Consider the following 12,295-nt stretch of genomic DNA (forward strand, 5'->3'; position numbering starts at 1 on the left):
TTCTTATTTAAACTTTCAAGATAAACATAGAAATTACAATAAAATTAATAAGAAAAATATAGCTTCACTAAAAACAACAGTTTGGATACTGCCCCATTCCATAACTGTAACAGTCTAAGCCTTTACGTCATTCGTGCTTCACGTAAATCGAACTATATTACAAATATTATCTTTTCAAGTTATTGCAGCATTGAAAATGAAATAATATTACAGAGAAATAAAATCTTAAACTAATGATCTTTCAACAATTAATAGCATTATATACCAAATATTCAGTTTGATTCCAAGACACATACATTTTTCATTAAAGCGCCAACGATGAATTATTTTTTATAATTTTACATAAGTAGAATTAATCAAAACCAAAACTATTATTTTTATATATTTCTTTTTTTTCAATATATATTTTAATATTCAATTTAAATTTAAATAATCTTAATATTTATTTATTCATTTATATTAGTAAATGTTGTACGTTTTTTTGCTATGTTTATTTAATTTCTGTTTATTTTAAGTATAAAGCAATATAAAGCAAAAGGGTCTAATTCAAAGAACGTGCAAGGCTGTATTACTTAGGCTAATATTATACTGATTATTATAGTAGTAAGTCAAAAATCAATATTCTAATAAGCCCAAGCAGTGGTACAGAAAAATTAAAGAGATATGAGGATAAAAGTCCTTCTGAAATTGATTTTCATCTTCCTCCTAATAAGACTGCCAATGATTTGAACTTGTACTTAACTTTCATCATTCAAAGTCTCCTCCTTTCACTGGCTCATGTCCAAATATTCATTCCAATACCTTCTTCCCCCTCACGTCTACCTCTGATATTATAAATAAACTCATAAAGCTCAGAAAATCAAGCACTTGCCCCTTGGACATCCCAATTGACTAAATTAAAGCCTTTTCAGACTAAATTGCTGAGCCTTTATCAAATATTTTCAACCCAATCACAAAATTTGTTAAATTCCCAAGTTGCTGGAAACAAGGTTTCATAACACATGTCTCCAAAAATCTTCTAATCTGACTTTCACCAAAGCACTCACCCCAGTTTTTTCCAAAATTTATGAAGGTTTCCTCTGTGACTGGCTTACATATGTGTATATCTTTGTAATCACAATAGAAACCTTAATCTTTGATTTAATGTTATCAATATTTGGGTTCTTATGATTTTGTTATTGATGGGATGGCTGTTTACTTACAATTCAGTATTTTTTTATTCTTTTTTACAAAAAAAATCATTTGCGGAAAATTTATAAGGGGTCACTCAGTGACAAATTAGAACTCTTATTACCCCTATTAAGGATCAAAGCCTATAGGAAGGCAACAAACCATGAGCAAACACACTTTTTCCATGGTTTTTCGCTGCTCTCTTCTCTTTACTTTGATTTTCTTATACTTAAATTCCCTAATTTCCAGGGGTTCATAGCCCCCCCCTGTGGGTACCCATTGGAAATACATAATTTAGTGTTTTATATTTTCAAACCAGGGAAAGAGGGTGGGGTTAATTTTAGTGGAGCTGGTTTCAAAATGTGGTAGCTAAAATTATTCTTCATATTATGAAGTAGCCTAAGAATTGGTTTCTTAGAGTATTTCGTTCTAAATAACACATAATGTAGAACTTTACCATAAAACATCTCAAAATTTACCCCAATTGTGCAGAAGACATATATAAAATATAAAGTATAAACCTAGGCCACCCAAAGTAAAACTACCTTTAGATTTTTGCAGACTTTGGTGTTGGTCTATCACGGTATCCGTTTTAATGGTGGGGGGGGGGGGAATATGTCAAATGAGGACACACAGCGGATAGTGTCAATAAAATTAATTATAGAAAAACATGGAACCCTGGTATATAGCAAAAACGATTTTTCCTCACTCAAGCTTATTCTTGGACATGGATGTTAGGAACTAGGGCTAGAAAAAATATCCTACAGAAAACATAGTTACATCAATCTAAAACAAAGGCCTATTAATCTAAATCATGGTTGCAGTGGCAGATATTCGAAAGAAACCTTAAAAATGGTATGTTCACTTGAATCATAGGTAATGTTTATGAATATTTTTAATTAAAGATAAGAAAAAGCATTAAAAAATAAAACAAGAATACATTAATACGTATAAATAAAAAAGATCAGTTAATAATATTTTATTCATTAAATTTTAAACAAACGAAACAAAAGATTAATTTAAAAAAACTAAGTTTTGCCAAGGGACGTAAATAGCGAAGTTGAAACTTAAAACAGACAAAAAGTATTACTTTACATCCAATTCAATATATACATTAATATGACTAGTATAGATAAACCAACTAGTTATGTTTCCCTATGCTTTTATGATTATACAAAACTAGCGCTTTACGGAAAACACGAAATATTTTAGGAGTTTTAGTACAGTAACAGAAAACCAAAAAAGGACACTTTATGGAGTAAAACTATTTCTAATCCCTTTTCGGATCAATCAATTTTAAGATAAGGCAACAATCCGTTTTAAAATTGTCCTTACTTTATTGCGTTTAGTTTGGTATCACTTCTGCACAATGGCTCAGTTCAATGACTGGCTCTTGTTTTGGTTCTTAAAAGGACAGGTCATGTTTAGTTTGTACACAAGTTCAAAGGTAAGATTATCTTGATAGTATTAGGACTATAGACTAGCTTTAGAATTTGTATCATAGCTTGAATTTCACATGTGTATAGAGAGAAATAATTGGATTTCCAAAGTTCATATTATGTCTTATTTGATACTAAAGCATATTTCTTACAATTTAAGACTGTATATTACCCACTATTGGTATTACAGCTGGTGAGAACAAAATGCTGCTTGATAAATCAATCCAATATTTCTGTATGCTGTTCAATTACTTTGCAGTTATTAAAAAATATTTAGTTTTATGCTTATGTTTTTAAGATAATTTTAATTGTATACTGAAAGTTACTAATGTCAAAACTGGTGTAAGACTATGAAAAGATTTATAGATTTTTGTAGTGTTGTCAGGATACATACTCACTTTTGACTCTTAAATCAATAATCATGTTTTTATACTTGACTTTTGTGTTTTCAGTAAAGTGCTAGTTTTCTATAATCATAAAAGCATAGGGAAATATAATTAGTTGGTTTATTTATAAAAGTTATATTAGTATATATTAAATAGGCTGTGAAGTAATAATTTTTGTAAGTTTTAAGTTTCAACTTTGCTCTTTACTTCCCTTGGAAAAACTTTGTTTTTTTTAAATTAATCTAAAATAAAAGCCTATTAAAAAACTGAAAGGCTACAGGAAAAAGCTACCTATGTTTAGCACAAAAAGATGAAACCTCTTTTCAAAAAGTTGTCCTGACAAGTTAATAAATGGTAATATTCTAGATAAACTACATTTTGCTATCTAGGAAAGGAATTAGGTTAGGAAAGTGAAACTTTAAGCATTGAAGCATTGAAACAGGGCAGATAGATGCCCTGGGGAGGCAGTGCCAAGACATTATGTCAGGCATAATTTTATTTATAAGTTTTGTAAATTTTTCTACTTGACAGGTCTATTACCAATTGAAATTTTAACAAATCAAAACTATTCCTAATTTTTTAGTTTCATTTTGCTTAAGATTTAGTTCTAAAGTAAGACTATTGCATTTACATAAATAGCTACCCCCACATAAGGAAACATGTTAAGAAAAACATTCTAACATCATAATAAGTAGAATAATCATAGTTAACACATTTTGCGTGAAGCAAACCTTTATCTTGACTTCTTTCAGTGTTTTACACTTTTCCTGCCAGATTTCTGGAACAAATCCATTGATTGAATAAGCATTTTTTTAGTTTTGCAGAAAACATTGATTGTTCTATTTATTTTACACTCTCCAGAAATCCAAGATTATTGTTGTGGTGAGAAGAATCCATTTGCATATAAGCTCAAGCAGTGTTTCTGATGACCACTCTGGAAAAGGAATAATAAAGAATTTTCCTGAGTTCCTTTCTATGCCTCCTAACACCCACTGCCCTTCAACAAAATGTCCTCTGTTATATTTTTTTCCAATTTTGGCTTTGTCAATATATACACTCATCCCTGGGCAACCCACTTGTTTACTGTACCACCCTACAAAGCCTAAACAAAATTTATGACAAAACTTTGCCAATCAGGGGCAGTGTGTTTTAGTGATCCCAGTTTCATGTATCATAAATTCTTGTATGCTGTATCCTCTACCCACATCACAAAAAATCCACATCATCTCTGTTATGTGTATTAAAGGAAGTTAAGTCTCTACACAAAGATTGTTGGTAATTGTATCTTTTCTAGACAACTCTAAAATTTGAATAAATAAAAGTTCAAATAGGGATAAAATCCATTTAATAGTCAGTTTCACAAACAGTGATAGAAATTCACAGACAATACCATATATTTTGGTCAGATATGCAGTGACCATCATCTGTAGTTGTGCTACTAATCCTGTAGAACAGGATTAGAACAAAATCAATTCAGGATTTTGAATTGAAGTTATCAAGTAGTTTGGGTTGCAATTGCAAGTCTGAAAGAACTTGGTTAGGGTATACCACGTTCGGCACGGGAATTTCTTCTGACATGTCCGAAAATTTCTGACATATCGGAAACACTTTCTGATCACGTTGCATCAAGACCCCCAAACCCCCCGCTTTCGCAGCCTTTAAATAAAAAAAAAAAAAATTTCAACTGAAAGTAAGGAGCGACATTAAAACTTAAAACGAACAGAAATTATTCCGTATATGAAAAGGGCTGTGCCCTCCTCGACGCCTCACTCTTTACGCTAAAGTTTTTATTGTTTAAAAAAAAGAGTTGTAAGAAAGTCAAAATTTAGCGTAAAGAGCGAGGCGTTGAGGAGGGCACAGCCCCTTTCATATACGGAATAATTTCTGTTCGTTTTAAGTTTTAATGTTGCTCCTTACTTTCAGTTTAAAATTTTCTTTTTTATTTAAAGGCTGCGAAAGGGGGGGGGGTTGGGGGGCGCCAGCCCCCCAACTGTACCTCCTAATCCCTGTACGTTTTAAGGTTTGAACTTTTGACTCAGTCTCTTTAACTCTTTAGAAAACGTAGTTTTTTTCAAATAATATCTGCACATTTTTGTACAGTTTATTACTTATTATTGCTTGACTAACTGTTAGCTGATCGTGTCAGGAGTTAAAGTTGGGGGGGGCTGCCGCCGCCCAAACCCCCTGCTCTTTAAGATTAAGGAGGCACACTTGTACCTCTTTAAAGAGATCTTCTGGAGACGCCTGTTGAGCCGAAGGATTTAATAGATTTGATTTAAAAAAGAAAATGAGTTTCTTTGTTAAACATTATATTCTCGATGTAAAAAGAATTTCTCTTCCAGGAAAACGACATCTTGTCGTTCGCTTAATAATTAGGAGTAATGGTATAACCCACAACGACCTAGCCAAGTACATATAGTCCATATACTATTATTTTGACTCAAATACATACCCACAGAACCTGAGATTTGTTGTTTGGAAATCAGGGGAGGGGTGATAGGATTGATCGAAAATTTCGAGGATAAGCTTCCAGGCCCCAGGAAAGCTTATCCTCTAAATTTCAGCCCGACCGGACAACGTTAAAGGGGGGCTGTGGTGGGAAAATTTAACATGGGTTCTTATAGGAAAACGAGGTTTTTCATAAATGTAAATTCGGGGGATAATTTTTTCGATCTGAAAACATCAAAAGGCCCTAACAGGTCGAATTCCGCTTCGAATGAGTCCTCATTCACCCGGATCCGTTGCCAACTGTGGCATGTAGGCGTGGCTAACAAAAAAAAGAAATGAACATTAAGTGGCTATATCTGGTTTTTGGAAAACAGAGAAGGAGTCATTGGATTGAGCTGAAATTTCGAGGATAAATTTCCGGGCCCTAGGAAAGCTTAACCTCTAAATTTCAGCCCAATTGGACAACGTTAAAGGGGGGCTGTGGTCAGAGGGTCGAAACTTCCAGCCCAATTTACCCCATGAAGATAAAGTCGGAGGAGGATGAAATTTTGCACGTTTCTTAGTTGGAGCTTGGGCTACAAAATGCGATCACCGCTGTCTCTCTGCAACCACTAGGATCTGAAATCGCTTAACATTGTGGTAGGTCGCCTCTTTATAGAGGCACAAGTGTGCCTCCTTGATAAAAAATTGCTATATGTCCTCTTTGGTTGGATATAGAACTCAAAAAGACATAACTTTATTGTCAAACTTACTACATAAATTTTTCACCAACAGCATGATTCAGTTTACTCACTGCTTGATGTAACTTTAATTTCGCCCTTTTTTTCTTTTAGGAATAAACTACTGAGCCACTTGTAGCTATTCTTGGGAAGTCACTCACTTTCAAAGTACTCCCAAGTTACTGCAAGCCGACCAATATCAAGTCTATCTTCAAGAAAGGGAGAAAGGACCAAGCCAGTAACTATTGCTCCAAGAAGTCTCACTTTTATTGTATGGAAGGTCCTTGAAAGCATCATGAATGATGTACTCGCCTCTCCCCTTGAAAGAAATCAATCAGTTTAAGAAAATCAGCATGGTTTCAATAAAGTTTGCTCAATTAACACAAACCTCATTGAAACAAATGACTTTGTGACAAGACTCTTGGATGATGGCCTTCTGGTGGATGTCATATTGCTTGATCAATCAAAAGCCTTTAATAAAGTACAACATCAACTTCTTCTCCTGAAAATGGAATCATACAGGGTACTCATAATGAAAGATCTTTCATTATCTTTCATGAGGATATTGTTGCCTGGATTGAAACCTTCCTTACTGGAAGATCTCAGAGGGTAGTAGTTTGTGATGCCACCAGTAAAACTGTTTATTCAGATGAAATTCCTGTCATTAGTGGAGTCCCATGGGGCAAAATCTTGGGGCCCACATTGTTCAGGATATATATTAATGACTGTACAACTAACCTGAACAATCCACTGACACAATATACTGACAATTGCAAGCTCTAAGGACAGGTCCAAATAAGCCCAAACCTCTCAAAATTGCAGGAAGGCTTAGATCAACTATCTAGATGGTCATCTGAGTGGGGTTTGCAGTTCAACATGTCAAGATGCAAAGTCCTGCATCTTGGACACAAAAATCCTAGACAACCCTACCATATTGGAGATAGCCTACTTGAAGCAAGTGAGGAGAAAGACCTAGGGGTTATTGTTGATAACAAACTCAAGTTCTACAGCCATACACACGCCCAAGTTGCTAAAGCAATCTGAGCCCTAGGGCTTGTAAAACAAATGTTTACCACCAGGATGCCATGTGTGGTCAAGAGGCTGTACGAAGCTACTGTATGTCCACACCTGACATTTGGAATGACCATAGTATCTCCTCATTATAAAATGGACATTAAAGCACTTGAGACTGTTCAAAGGCAAGCAACAAACCTCATACCAGCTTTGCAAGACATGCCACACGAGGAGTACCTTATACCCCTCAAACTACCCACCCTGGTCTATTGACAAAAGAGAGGAGACGCAAATGGCTACGTTAGAACTGCTAAAAAACAACTTCGGCAAGCTTTCTCTGCGTCCCTAGCAAGCACAACAAGAGTTCAGACTAAGAAGCGGCAACTCCCCCCTTGTCACTGACATGAGTGCAGAACATTCTTCTCTGTGCTTGCTGTCACTTACTGGACCAGATGTGCTGGAGCTACCATCCCCTCCCACACCCTAGATGTGTTCAAGAAAAGAGTTGATCAAGACTCGGACAATGCAGATGTAGGCTAACCTGGGTTGCCAAACCTTAGTCGTGTCACACAACCAGCAAGATGTCCCACAGGAGGCTCATTACCATTTTATCTTGCTGAACATGCAATTTAAGGTAATTTTTAAACTAGCCTAATACAAACTTAAGATATAATCTAGATAGTGGCAATGGTGTTTGTGTTGATGCCACTGCAGTTTGCATATAGTGGCATCTGTAAACAAATTTTGTAGATCCCATTTGTTTCAGCACAAGTTTGAAAACTGAATAAATACTCATTAAATACTCTTTTTTTCAGAAATTTGGTAGAAAAAGTGTAAAACACTGAAAGAGGTGAAGATAAAGGTTAGCTACATGCAAAAGGAGTTCACTATGATTATTCTCCATATTATGAAATTAGAACTATTTTCTTAAAATAGATTAAAAACTATTTTCATAAGAACTATTTTCCTTATGTGGGGGTAGCTATCTAAGCTATTACTGGAATCCCTGTTATTTTAGTTTATTTACTGATTTTAATGCCATTTCAATGTCTTTTTTCTAAATTTAGGTATTTGATTTTCCAAAACTTTGAACCTCGTAAATTGGGATTGAGCAAAAGTCTACAGCTGAAAATAGTTTTTTTGTTCTTCATTTACTGCCCGGATCCTCCGGGCCATGAGAGAAAAATTACTGTTTCCCTAAATGTTGAGCTCAGGTATTTGTGAGGTTATGCTTAAACACAGAAAAAAAATACTTTACTGGTTATCAAAGGTCAGGGCTCTCACGAGGGAGAAGGACTAGAGGTAGCCACTTCAAAACACTGTCCTGTGATATATTTGAATCTGTACATCCATCCATTCGGACGCAAACTAGATGGTCTTTATGGTATCTGTGTCGATGCGACTGCATTTCACAAATAGTGGCATCTGTAAAAAAAATTTGTAGATCACATTTGTTTCAGCACAAGTTTAAGAACTGAATAAATACTAATTAAATACATTTTTTCAGAAATTTTGTTGAAAAAGTATAAAACACTGAAGAGGTGAATATAAAGATTAGCTGCATCCAAAATGAGTTAACTATGATTAGTCTGTACATTTTGAAGTAAGATTCATTTTCTTAAAATGTTCTCTTATGTGGAGGTAGCTATCCAGAATAACACTATAATCTGTTATTTTAGCATATTAATTGATTTTAATGATATATCGATGGTTTTTTTCTAAATTCACAAATGGTATTTGAAGAAATTTAAAAAATCATAAATTGTGATAGAGCAGAAGTCTGAAGCTAAAGACTGTGTCTTCGTCTATTGTTTAAGATTATTTTTTTTGTAAAGTTTTGATTCAAAAAGTAAAAAAAAAATGTAATCTTTATCAGATTTCAGTGAAATAGATAGTAAGACGGAGCGGAGATCAGTACTTCAAACCGCTTTCCTGTGACAAATTTTAGTCTGGATAGTCATCCCTGAAAGTTTTGTTTTCCTAAAATAGCCAAAATACTCTCTAAGAAAACAAAAGATACCTTGTCTACAATTTTCCCTTATAATCTACCTATCAATTCACAACAAAAAAAAACTGTTATCCTTAATCAGTTTTTTTGCCTACCAATTATTCTGAGAATATCTTGGTAAAATTCTAGTTTAGCTACTTTTTGCTATCTAGGAAAGGGATTGTTGTGAAAATGAAACTTTCAGAGATGGGTCTGCAGACTAAAGTATGTTCGATGAGTGTATTTTAAAGTACCTACCTCCACTTCATTAAGAGGACAGTGACCTTTGATCAACTTTAAAATAATTTGTTGTGAAGGTGAAACCTTGCAAAACATATCTTCTGCTTAAGTGAAGGGTACTTGTCAGTTATAGTGCGAACCTCAAAGTCTTCATTTAAGTAGACCCTAAGTGGAATTGTTTTTTGTTTTATTTTTTTACCATGTATTAAATACTTATATTTTTCTATATGAAAAATTTACATGTTATACGGCTGAAGAAGAGTTACTGATACTTTTATACGATAAGGGGCTTTTGTCAAAACCACCACTGCGTCAATTTACAAAAAATTGTTTGATAATCTTTTGATAACATAAGGGATAGTTTTGCACGAGAAAGGCACGTAAAAAACAAGCTGTTGTGCATGTCAGAAAGTGGTGTGCTCACATCAAAATACAGTTTGTTGCTTGACTTTGCTAAATTTTTTTGTTTTTTTACAAATAATAATATATGGCCTGTTGTGAACAAGAGCTACAAATTTCTATAATTTTGTCAATAAAGTTTTTAATTTTCATCATATTTTGTGATATTTCATTAGGATTGAGCATCAGAGAAACAGGTTCAACTTAGATGAAGAATTTGAGGTTGATACTATAACCAACAAGTACCAAATGAAGTACATGGACTGTTTTCAACTTCGCAAATTTTATTGATTCTAATTTATGAGGTTTCAAAGATGGACAAATAGGTTGCAATTCTTCAATTAAAAAAAAAGCATAGATATGGCTTAGAATTCAACTCAAATAACAGGAATTGCATTTTCAGAACAAAATCTAAAAAAAGAAATTGATAGCATAACGGAAAATTAAGGTAACTTGTTGTTTTTTTTAAATTCTAAGAGCCTAATTCAAAATTTCAAAATCAAGATAGGTAGAGTTTTAACATGAAAGTTTAGCAATACCTTCCCAGAGTATGTTTTGGGACCTAGATTCATGACTCAAAGTTTGTTGCTAACCTAACCCCTTCCAAGATAGCAGAGTAGCTAAACAGCCTAAATTTTGCGGACCCCATCTTAGATTCAGTTTAATACTGAACCACAGTAATGTCGATATTTAAATGGGCATTAGCCCTTTCATAAATATCAATGGATCTTAGCTACTGTATTTTCCTTCTAAACAGAGATCTAAATGGCAAATGACCTCTCCATGTCAGCTAATGATCTGAAAGTTTACTGAATCTGAAATGTTACTGAAAGTCTCAATTTAGATAATTTTAATTATCTTGTACTGTTATTTGTTTAGTAAATTTAAACTTTCAGGATTGCTCTACAAGCAAAAGTAGGCTTTTGTCATTGAAAGATAATTGAAATACCTACCTGCACTCCTTCCCCCTCGAAAGGGTCCTGACCTATGATTACCTTTAAAAATCCGCAAATTATAAAAATGAAACCATGCAAAATAGATTTTCTTCTTAAATGAAGTACAGAACATTTTTTTCCAGCTTCACAACGTTGCTCAGTCCCAATTTATAAGGTTTCAAAGATATGCATACCAATTTCCTAAATTTTGGTTAAACATTGATAGGCTCAAATAACAGGAATTGCAGGTCAATATATACCAAATCATATTATTGAGTTCAGAATAAAGTGAATACACCATTTGATGCCTTTTCTTATGCTGATTACAAATATATCTATTGGAAATGAGTTTCAGCCCCCCCCCCCTAAATATAGGCTATACCTAACCTAACCTAACCCTTAATTGGCATATATAGGGGGGGGGCTGAAATTCATTTCCAATAGAAATGATTAGGCCTATTATATTTGTAATCAGAATAAAAAAGTCATCATATTGCGTAGCCTATTCACTTTAGACCTAGGCCTAACTAAATAATGATTTGGTAGAATTTTACCTAAAATTCTACTCAAATAACAGGAATTTAATTTCCAGCACGAAAGCAAAAAAAACAAACCTATAGGCCTAACAGAAAATAAAGGTACAATGTTTTTTTGTCCAAATTTCATTAGGTATAGACCTGTTATGTAGGCAAAATTCAGGACCCTCTAGAGAGAGAAGGAGTAGAGATAAGTACTTCAAATAATTTCCCGGGAAATAGCCTACTTTGTGTGAAGACCAATCCCTGAAAGTTACATTTTCCAAACCTAACCCCTTTCCAAGATAGCCAAGGGTATAATTTTACAACCTACCAGCATTTGTAGTCTTATTTATGTAGCCCTTCTTTGCTTGAAAAAGAGACGACCTAGTTATACAGATCAACATTACATAATATTGATCTCCAAAACTGTCTTCATGCCTCTGGTCTCCTGAATCTTCTTCTTCTTCAATTATAGGCTTCAGATGAATCCATTTAACCTTTTTCGTATTGTCTGATTATGTCAGGGGTGTCCTGGGAAATCAAATATAGAAATTAGACTATTATTATTCAATAATAGGCTTTATACATCATTGATGAAACCACCTATATTTAGGCAATTAAAGACAGCTTTGAACAATTCAGCATCATCAGTTGAAGAGTGTCTCCTTTGTGTTAGTTGGTCAATATTAGGGGTTAGCTTGAGGCGCTTGACTATAGCAGATAAAGTTAGCCATTCTTTTTTATGGTTGAGAGTTGCCACAGGGCAACGAAAAAGAACATGGTTGATGGTCTCATCATAGGTTTGACATAGGCGGCAAAGAGGGCTCATTACTGTTGGTAGTCCCCGAAGCCGCGCCACGCCGAAATGACGGCGGTGAATGTGTGATTCAGTATCGGCGGCGGTGCGCCGCGAGCCACGCTGACCTTTTTTTGGCGGCGTGCCGCCAATTTTAGACTGGCGGGGCACCACGGCGCGCCGATTTTTCTAATTAAAAATAACAATAAAAATTCCACTTCACCAAGCACGTTCAACCTCGATT

General features: G+C 34.3%; 1 pseudogene; it reads left to right on the forward strand.

The window, feature by feature from the left end:
• Positions 1 to 12,295, forward strand: part of LOC148938719 (52 kDa repressor of the inhibitor of the protein kinase-like) — a 32,386-nt pseudogene that overhangs the window by 13,830 nt on the left and 6,261 nt on the right.

This window comes from Artemia sp. Qi Xiang Cuo, unplaced genomic scaffold (genome assembly GCF_049724085.1).
Source record: "Artemia sp. Qi Xiang Cuo unplaced genomic scaffold, ASM4972408v1 HiC_scaffold_3008, whole genome shotgun sequence".
Taxonomy (NCBI): domain Eukaryota; kingdom Metazoa; phylum Arthropoda; class Branchiopoda; order Anostraca; family Artemiidae; genus Artemia; species Artemia sp. Qi Xiang Cuo.